Raw genomic sequence first — 10,311 nt, forward strand, 5'->3', positions numbered from 1 at the left:
AAAAAATAGATGAGCCAGGAGGTTTAGTATCTGACTCATAAGAGTTCCAAAAAGAGATACAAAAGGCGGGATTAATTAAAAAATATAAATTAAACTTTCCCAGACTAGAAAACATGCTTCTCCAGATAGAAAGAGGCCCACTGGAGAGCTCAGAAAAATGATAAAAAATAAACCACAGTAAGATACATAATCATGAAATTTCAGAACATCACAGATCAAAAGAACCTAACTGTTTCCTAGGAGAGTAGATATAGATCATTTGCTAATAATCTGGTATAATAATAGCATTGGAATTTTCAAAAGCAACATTAGAAGCCAAAAGACTTCAAAATTCTGTGGGAAACTAATTCTCAACCACAATTCAATACCTAGCCAATCAATTGACTGTGAGAGCAGAGTAACCTTATATGCAAGGTCTAAAAAAGTTGTACACAAAGTTCCTTTATACAGAAAGCTATTGAAAGTTGTGCACCAACAAAATGAGGGACTAAATCAAGAGAGAAGAGGATCCAGTTATGAGGGAATTCAATAAGGGAAAAAGGATAAGATAATCTTAGAATAAAGGAAAAAGAAGTGCCAAGAAATAGCTCTATAGCAAGTCTAGAAAGGATGCTGACTAGATGGGAACTAGTGGATTACAGGCCCCAAAAGAGGAAAAACAGAATCTAACAGTCTACCTGATCATTGTACTGAGCAGCTGTTGGAGATATGAGAAAAAACTGTTAGATACATGAGAAGAATTAGAATTAGTGTCACACAAATTAAGCAAATAAAAAATTGGAGACAATTTTTAACTGCAGGAAAAAAAGTTTTAGAAGAAGAAAACCTCAACCGTAGAATGTTATATGACTCAGCAGTAAACAGTATTTCATGAAATATTATGCTATTTCATAATCACAAAATGTATACTCTAAAAAATTTTTAATCAAATATTTGGAATATAGTTACATTAGAAAGAAAGAACAGGAAAATACAGTGAGGAACAGAGGTGTAAGAGAGATAAAGCCTCATATACCATAAAAGGAATGTGATAAAATATCACTAAAAATGATGAATCAAGAAATAGCAATATAGGAATATTATTTATAATGTGAAATGGAATTACCTATGAGAAAGATAAAATAACTGAAAGTGGTTTTCTTTGAGATGTGAGAGAGGTGGAGGAAAGGACTGGTGTTCTTTATTGTAAGCCTTTTCATTCGTCTTAAACAATATGCATGTATTACCTTAATTAAAAACAGCTTTAAAGACAAGCAAAACAGAATTACAGTAATCTGTTTCTCTCAAAGGATGTTCCAAATCTACAATTAAATGAAAAAGCCATGAAGCATCTTAATGTATGTGGTAAATTTCTTAATTTTAATAAAATCAAAAAGAAATACACTTTATATGTGTATAAGTGAAAGAGTATAGACAATATTGAAAAATACACACATGTTGATTCTGATATATTGGGGAGGAATAGAATTAGAGTGAAGGAGAAGGGAGATCATTAATTTCCATGCAAACCTTTAACATTTGACTGGTTATAAATGTTAAAGTTAAAAACTCAATTGTTTAGATCTTGAACCAGATGATTTTTTTTTTCCTATAAAGGACTTTAGTGGGACAATTGGTGAAATGCGAATAAATTCTGTAGATTAGATAAAAGTACTATATCAAGGTTAATTTCCTGATTTTGATAATTATGCCACTGTTATGTAAGAGAATGCCCTTGCTTTGGAAATATTTAGGAGTAAAAGGAGCTTTATGTCTGCAATTTACTCTCAATTCAGAAAAAAAAATACATATATATATAAACACAAAGAGAGACAGATACAGAGAGAAAAAGAGAAAAATAAAACAAATATAGTAACATTTGGGAGAATCTGGAGGAAAAGTTTAAGGGAATTTTTTGTCCTATTTCGGCAACATTTTTGAACACCTAAAGTTATTTCAAAATAAAAAGTAAAAAAAAAAAAAAAAAAAGAAATTTAACCATATGCAAAAAGACTCTTAAGTTACTCTCAGGAATACATCCTTGAGATTGAGGCAAAAATACTGTCTTTTTGTCACAATGTTATTAGCAAGGTCCCACCATCAGATATTCATTACAAAAATCATTTGAGAGCCAAGATGTCTGTGTTCTTCCTAAGACAGAAGGAAGTTAAAATGACAAATGGGACTCACCACCCTGAAGTGGTTTAAAGAAAATGCACTATAATTGTTTTAGAAAGAATTATTTAGAAAGGAAAGTATTTTTTGCTCTGCTTCTCATATTGCGTCTATATCAGACAAGTCGATCTTACTAAAGATAATTGAAATGGGATTTTAAAGCATACTTTTCTTTTTAGGTGCTTCGAGAACCCTCAATAAATTGAAATGGAGACAGTTCCCCCAGATATATACTTGGAGTAATTGTTTTTTAAACTTTATTGAAGGCATGTCTGAACTAGGTCAGAGTTTTGTGTGGGTTAACATTTTTAAATATTTTATTCTTCTTCAAGGACAGCCACTGATTCCAAGTCAAAATTATTGATGGACAAGCAAATAGTACTGGATGGTAAGCTCTATTTAATTGCTCCTCAGATCTACCCACTGAAAACTGAAGTCTTTATATTAAAAAGTTTAGACAGTCACCAATAGGCACATATTCTCTCTGTTAGAATCTGCTTCTTTGGGTATTGCTTTATTTATATATGCAAGAGATATGATGTGTGGGAAGTGCTTACTTAGCTGGGTAATTTGGGTAAGTCAGTCTCTTTCTCTGGATGTCACTATTCCTCATCATTAAAAAGAAGAGCATTGGACTAGATGACTTCAAGTTCCTTTTCAGCTCTAACAATACTTGTATTAGTCAGAGTTCTCCAGAGAAATAGAACCAACAGGATGTGAAAAGAGAGAGAGAAAGATTTATTTTAAGAAATTGGCTCTTAAATGAACCAGTGAACCACGGGCCGCCGCAGTATCTTGGAGGTATAGGTCCAAAATCTGCAGAGTAGGTTGGCAGGCTGGAGACCCAAGGAAGAGTTGCAGTTTGAATCCAAAGGCAATCTAATGGCAGAATTCCTTCTCGGTTGGGGGAGGTCAGTCTTAGTTCCATTAGGGTCTTCAACTGATTGTATGAGGCCCACCCACATTTTGGAGGGTAATCTGCCTCACTCCAGGTCCACCAATTTAAATGTCTTTGTTTTTTCTTTTTTGTTTTTTTGTGTGAGGAAGACCAGCCCTGAGCTAACATCCAATGCCAATCCTCCTCTTTTTTGCTGAGGAAGACTGGCCCTGGGTTAACATCCATGTCCACCTTCCTCTACTTTATATGGGACACCGTCACAGCATGGCTTAACAAGCGGTGCGTTTGTGTGCGCCCGGAATCCGAACCAGTGAACCACGGGCCGCCGCAGCGAAGCACGTGCACTTAACCACTTGCGCCACCGGGCTGGCCCCTTAAACATTGATCTCATCCAAAAAACACCTTCACAGAAACATCTAGAATAACGTTTAACCAAATATCTGAGCACCATGGCCCAGCCAAGTTTCACATAAAATCAATCATCATAATACTTTGTGTTATAATTACTTTAAAAGTCAGAAACAGTGTGAGAAGCATTGTTACACTTTTCTTACAAAAAGGCCTACGAGACTCCACCACAACTCCTGGGAAAACCTTGTAGTTTTTAAACAGCTGAGATGCTCTTTATCAATGTGTTTGAGCCATGTTATGGAGTGAAATTAGCTCTTAAACAGCATTTTCAGCTACCAACAGGCATCTTATACAATGTCAAAATACAGTGACTTCAAGAAAAGATACTGAATCCTACTATTGAATCCACCTCATATCTACTAAAGATAATTCTGGCCTAAGTCTCAAAATGTAGATCTGGAAAGAATTCAGAGGCCTATTATCTGTTATCTTTATAGAATTGTATGTACTGACTTCCTTAGTAGGGATTCCAACCCATCATTTCAGTGTTGTGACATCATATTTGGAGTAAGCGTAACTCATAGCAGTATTCCCATCACAGTATAAGGAATTATTTATCTCAGCAATAAAACTGCATTAACTAGTAATCACGTTATCACTTATTTAAAAATAAGAAGATAGTTTTAAAGTAAAAGAATAATAGCAATGTGATATTAATACTGCTAAAGGAAAATATGAATCTCGTTTATTTATAATCGAAAAGATAATCTCATTTATTTATTTATAAATCTTGTATATATAATAGTCTTTTGACTGTTTTTCTCCCAAGGATTCTAATATCTTGGGATATAGAACCAACCATTAAGCAAGCAACAATGAGGCCTTCACTAGTATTCCCTCATTATCACAAAATAACTCTGAACACATTCCATTTTAATCACTGCAGTGCCCAACGAGAAAAGGTAAGTGAAATAAAAAACCACAATTTGAGAACGTAGCACACCCCAATCTGGACATTTCTTAGTCCTTTGCTCACATATGAACCTAAGGACTTTGGTTATAAAGGCAAGAAAAAACACATGTGGTAGTCTAGTTCCAGACTTCTCAGCAAGATTAACTTTCTTGAGATTAAAATGAGTGATGAATGACCTTCAGAAGGCCTTTTGGTTTGCCTGTACGTCCTCCGATGAGTCTGAGTGAAGACAGTGGAGGTCAGTGTTGAACCGCCACCCCGTGCGTTATTTAGCAGAGTTGACTAGTTCTTTTTATTTTATTTTATTTTTTTTGGTGAGGAAGATCGGCCCTGAGCTAACATCTGCCAATCCTCCTCTTTTTTGCTGAGGAAGACTGGCCCTGGGCTAACATTCGTGCCCATCTTCCTCCACTTTATATGGGATGCCGCCACAGCATGGCCTGACAAGCAGTGCGTCGGTGCACGCCTGGGATCCGAACCGGCGAACCCCGGGCCGCCGCAGCGGAGCGTGCGCACTTAACCACTTGCGCCACCAGGCCGGCCCTTTGGTTGACTAGTTCTTGAACACAGAGTGGCAGTTTAAGGAAGGAAAAACCTGTTAGGCCTTATTAATGAATATCTTCTTACCGCTTTTGAGTAGCCTACACCCCCATACCCCCATCCCCCAGATTGAGTGAAAACAAGTCACTCTTGTAAATGTGAAGTTCCTTGTTGAATGTTTTGGTAAATCCATGGGTTTCTTGCCAAGATGCAGCTGTTCTACGATCAGGTCCTTTCCAGGGGCTTTTGCACGGGGAGGCACAGCCTAGATGCCCTAAACTATTTTTTGCTAAGCCTCAGCTCTCTATAAACCAGATCTGATGACAAATTGTCAAGTTCAACAATATGATATTTGCATATCATATATATACATATATATATACATATATCAAATCATTATGTTGTACATCTTGGGCTAACACAATGTTATATGTCAATTATATCTCAATGACCTGGGAAAAAATACATGACATCCATGTTCTCATACATTAAGAAAGATTATTTGCCTGCAATTTTGGGGCAAAAGAGGTCATTATGGCCAATACTAAAAGGGGATGATTTAAAAGGCATGACAAAGTTCTTCAAATTGACAAAATTACACAACAACTGATTGAAGTTTTAAGCAAACTCAGGGGGGAACAGGAAGAAAGTTGGTGCCACCCCATTCTTTTCATGAGATGTTAATGCAAAGAAGGAGATAGAGAAAATGAATCATTACCTCTCTGCCCGTGGAATGAAAGGAGAGTGCCAAATGAGTGGCTAGTCAAGGGCCCAGGTCAAGAAAGTCCCTTGTAGCAGCCCTCAAACCATCACTGTCCCAAGCATGAGTGCACTGAGAAGGTGTTGTGGGCCTTCAGAGCCCAATGATTCCCCTGATCCCCAAAAAACACTAGAAAATATCTGTACCATCCGATGATGTCCCAGCTCCCCATTTGGATCTCTTGATATGGAACACTCAGTGAGACAGGAGGTTAAAGGTCTCTCAATTAATAAAATAGGGACTCTCTCTCAACCACTTCACAGGGACATTATGAAGGAATGTAAAGTCATATATGTTTTTACACATGGAGTTGGGCTGGTCATTGAAAAAAAAAAAGCTTTATGCATGTATGGTGTTGTGATAGAGACAGAGGACACACTGCCTTATTCCTGACTACTTTCAGTCTTAAAAAGAAGTGCTTCCTTAGGAAAAGAAGACTCTTCAGCTGCATGACATGCACTCCTCACCCATCCTGTTGAGGTTGATACTCAGCAATTTTGACTCAAAAATTAATTTCAGGTAAGGAGATGTGGGACTTCAAAAGATGTATTAATTCCATTTGGGACACTAAGAAGTATTCAGACAGCAATTACTTTGCACAACCCAATATGGTTCTTGGTAAACAAAAACAGCCATTAAAAATCTCCAGTCCCTTTAAACAAGATGGTAGATGGTCAAACAATGTCTGCCTCATGTCAGAGGAAACAAATGGTCATAAATTTTATTTAACTCCCGCTTCTCTGGGAAATAAAAGCAGTAAACATAAGAATCAAACTCTGAAAATTGCTGATCAAAAGTAATTCAGTGTCACAACACTGTTGCTCAAGGAACACAGATTTTCCTGTGATTTTTTTTTTTTTACAATAATGTCTGTAATTATTATTACTTACAGGGTACTTGATAAGGTACTCAACAGTATATTAAACATTACTCTCTCTGATGGATTTACAATCTATAAAAATACGTTAAATCTAACTTTTCCAACACTTACTTTGCCAGGCCCTCCCTCACCTTCCCTCTCACCCCTTACCTTCTTTCTGTATATATCCATTCGTAAAACACATCCGTTGAGACGCATACACAGGAAGCACATCTGCCTCCACCTTCTCAAATAGCTTTGCCCTTTCTTCTTTTCTTGACAAATTTCTACTTTCCACACCTATCTCCGTTTAATTGTCCAATATTTTTATACAAACATTTGAAGAAAAGGAACTTTCCAGAACATTCACTAGGCAAAAAAAAAAGAAAAGAAAGAACTTCAAACATGGAAAGACAGCATTACTTAGAGAAGAACACTGCTTGTTATGGAGAATAACTGAAACTAGGAGAAATTTCAGCCCTCCCTCCCCTCCTTCCTTCCTTCCTTAACTCAGTGCCCTGTTGCTACCAGCTACAGATCGATGCAACCAAATCACCCTCTGCTGAGCTCTGACAGCCAGTTTCAGGGACTGGAAAGTTCTGGAAAAGTTCTTCGGTGTGCAGTCAGAAATATTTTAGAACTTGGAAACTCAAGGACAGAAGTGATATGCCAGAATAACAAAGGCCAACCCAGCTAAATAAATAAATACATAAATAAGCGTAGTGAGGGGAAAATATGGTTTCATTAGAAAAGCCTTTCTGGGTAATTGAAAACTAAAGAAATACTAGGAGAAATCAACCAAAAGAAAATTAGGAGCCACAAAACTGGAGATAAAGTAGAATTAAAGGTAAAAGAATCAAAGGCAGGATACAATCTGGAAGGTCAATTGATAAAACGTGAGGCAAGCAATGAATCAACACCAATCAATACGGCTCCGTATGAACCGAATCACAGCCTAATAACCACATCACATCCATTTCATGGTACTATCTATCACACGAACTGCAGGAAGCAGTAGCAATTCAACTTACTGCACGCTCCAGCGAACTGGCTTCCAAGCGTCATTTGAAAGGAACAGTGTGGCGGTAGTTGCTGCGATAGAGGGGTGAGAGAGCAGAGCCAGCTTGCAGAACGGCCTATGAGCTCCTGTAAATACAAATCTGGGGCAAAGGTGGGAGAGAGGGACCAGAGTAAGGGACACGTATAGGGGAGTACTTGAAGCATGCCTGATCAGATTCCACGTCAAATTAAAAAGTCCTACTGGGTACTGCTCTGATGCATGATGGAGAAAGGAATCAATAGCAATCAGAAGCAGGAGGTGAGGGAGAGAGAGGGGCTGGAGGAAACTTGAGGCATAAATCAAATTATGAAGAAGCACAGACTCGTGAGCTAGTCAAGATGTCTAAAGCTGAGATAAATGGACAACGGCTTCAGAATTACAGGTTTTTATTTAGATTGTTTTCCTTTTATCTTCATATCACTGTGGCATTTTGACTTATCTCCTGGAAAAAAAAATACAAAATTCTTTTTTTTTTTAATAATTTTATTTATTTTTTTTCCCCCCAAAGCCCTAGTAGATAGTTGTATGTCATAGTTGCACATCCTTTCAGCCACTGCATGTGGGACTCGGCCCGTCATGGCCGGAGAAGCGGTGCGTCGGTGCGCGCCCGGGATCCGAACCCAGGCCGCCAGCAGCGGAGCGTGCGCACTTAACTGCCAAGCCACGGGGCCAGCCCAAAAATACAAAATTCTGAGAGAAAAAATACATACTACATATGTTCTTTAAGCTATATTCAGAGTGCATGCTGTATACCTGCTTATCAAGGCTGCTGACTACAGGGTGGCCTGCACTGCCATCCTGCTTTCCCTCTTGTCTTATGGAAGGCCACACTCTTCACCTGGGGCAAGGGGGCCAAGACGGCTACAACACTTCAAGGACTGTATCACGGGCATCCTCCAAATTTGTTTTATAGGAATAATTTTTTGTAAGAACTCAAAGGGTGGCCCCTTTTTCTTCACTATTATCATTCTCTATCATTATCATTTGTTTTCAATTTGCTGCAGTTTGACTTCCCTTCTTAATGGAGATGTCAAGTCTGTGGTAAGCTCTGAGTAGAGATACATGACAAAAATACTTCAGAGAATTAAATAAATCCCTTACAGGGTTAGAATGCAGTCGCCTTAACTATCAAGAAAGGGCACAGATTGGAGCTTGTCTCAACATTTGCTCTGATTATGCCAGGTAGTAAGTGAAGCATTCAAGTTGGTTAATCAAACCACATCTACCTTGTAACGTATATAGGTAATAAATTATATTTATAATAAAAAACTATTTTTAAATGGTATATACTTTGATTTTAACAACTTTCCACTATTTATCAACCACATTCAAAAAATATTAAGCAAGAAACTACTCAGGCTAATCTAAAAGGAATGTAATTTTCAACCAGAGAATTTAGTCAAGATATCTTATGTAACCACAGGTCTTGACTGCTGGTATGCAGACATTCATCTATGTAAAGTTCAGTGTCCTCAATTTTTGGTAGGGACATTTGCAAAATATCCTCCTTTAACCCAAAGCATTAATTGTTTTCTGAGAAATTTATATTTTCTCCTAAATTATTTGGCAGGCTAGGTAAGACTACAACAAAATTCTTCTCTCCTCTCATTGTAATGGGTGTAGGAGTCAGGAGTAGATAACAATAAAACCACAGACTTTGCAAAACTGAACATTTCTGGAGCCAAAACAAACTTCAGAGGCCTCAGTTTTGCCCAAAATTTAGATTCCAGAGTTTAAATCCAAATACCTAAAACTATACCCTTTTTTTTTTAATTTTTTGTTTATTGCAGTAACATTGGTTTATAACATTGTAAAAATTTCAGGTGTACATCATTATACTTCTATTTCTGCATAGATTACATCATGTTCACCACCAAAATACTGATTACAACCCATCACCACACACATGTACTGAATTATCCCTTTCACCCTCCTCCCTCCCCCCTTCCCTCTGGTAACCACCAATCCAATCTCTGTCTCTATGTGTTTGTTTATTGTTGTTATTATCTACCACCTAATGAAGGAAATCATACAGTATTTGACCTTCTCCCTCTGACTTATTTCACTTTGCATTATACCCTCAATGTCCATCCATGTTGTCACAAATGGCTGGATTTCATCGTTTCTTATGGCTGAGTAGTATTCCATTGTGTATATATACCACAGCTTCTTTATCCATTCGTCCCTTGATGGGCACTTAGGTTGCTTCCAAGTCTTGGCTATTGTGAATAATGCTGCAATGAACACAGGGGTGCATGTACCTTTACAAATTGGTGTTTTCAAGTTCTTTGGATAAATACCCAACAGTGGAATAGCTGGATCATATGGTAGTTCTATCCTTGATTTTTTGAGGAATCTCCATACTGTTTTCCATAGTGGCTGCACCAGTTTTCACTCCCACCAGCAGTGTATGAGAGTTCCCTTCTCTCCATATCCTCTCCAACACATGTTGTTTCCTGTCTTGTTAATTATAGCCATTCTGACGGCAACACTGGTAAAAGACCTTTGAGCAATGGTGGGAGCATGATGAGGAGGAAAGAATGAAGGGGAAAAGGAGAGAAACAAAACTGAGACTGTGCGTGTACAAGGCGTTTGGTAAGAGGTGAATCACAACTGGTGCCTCTTAATGCAAATTATGCCTTTAAACTCAAAAAGGTAGAAACAAATTTGGATAGGAAGAAATGAAAACACAAGAAAAGAAGTAAGGAAATTAAAA

The sequence above is a fragment of the Diceros bicornis genome, chromosome 14 (assembly GCF_020826845.1).
Source record: "Diceros bicornis minor isolate mBicDic1 chromosome 14, mDicBic1.mat.cur, whole genome shotgun sequence".
NCBI lineage: Eukaryota > Metazoa > Chordata > Mammalia > Perissodactyla > Rhinocerotidae > Diceros > Diceros bicornis.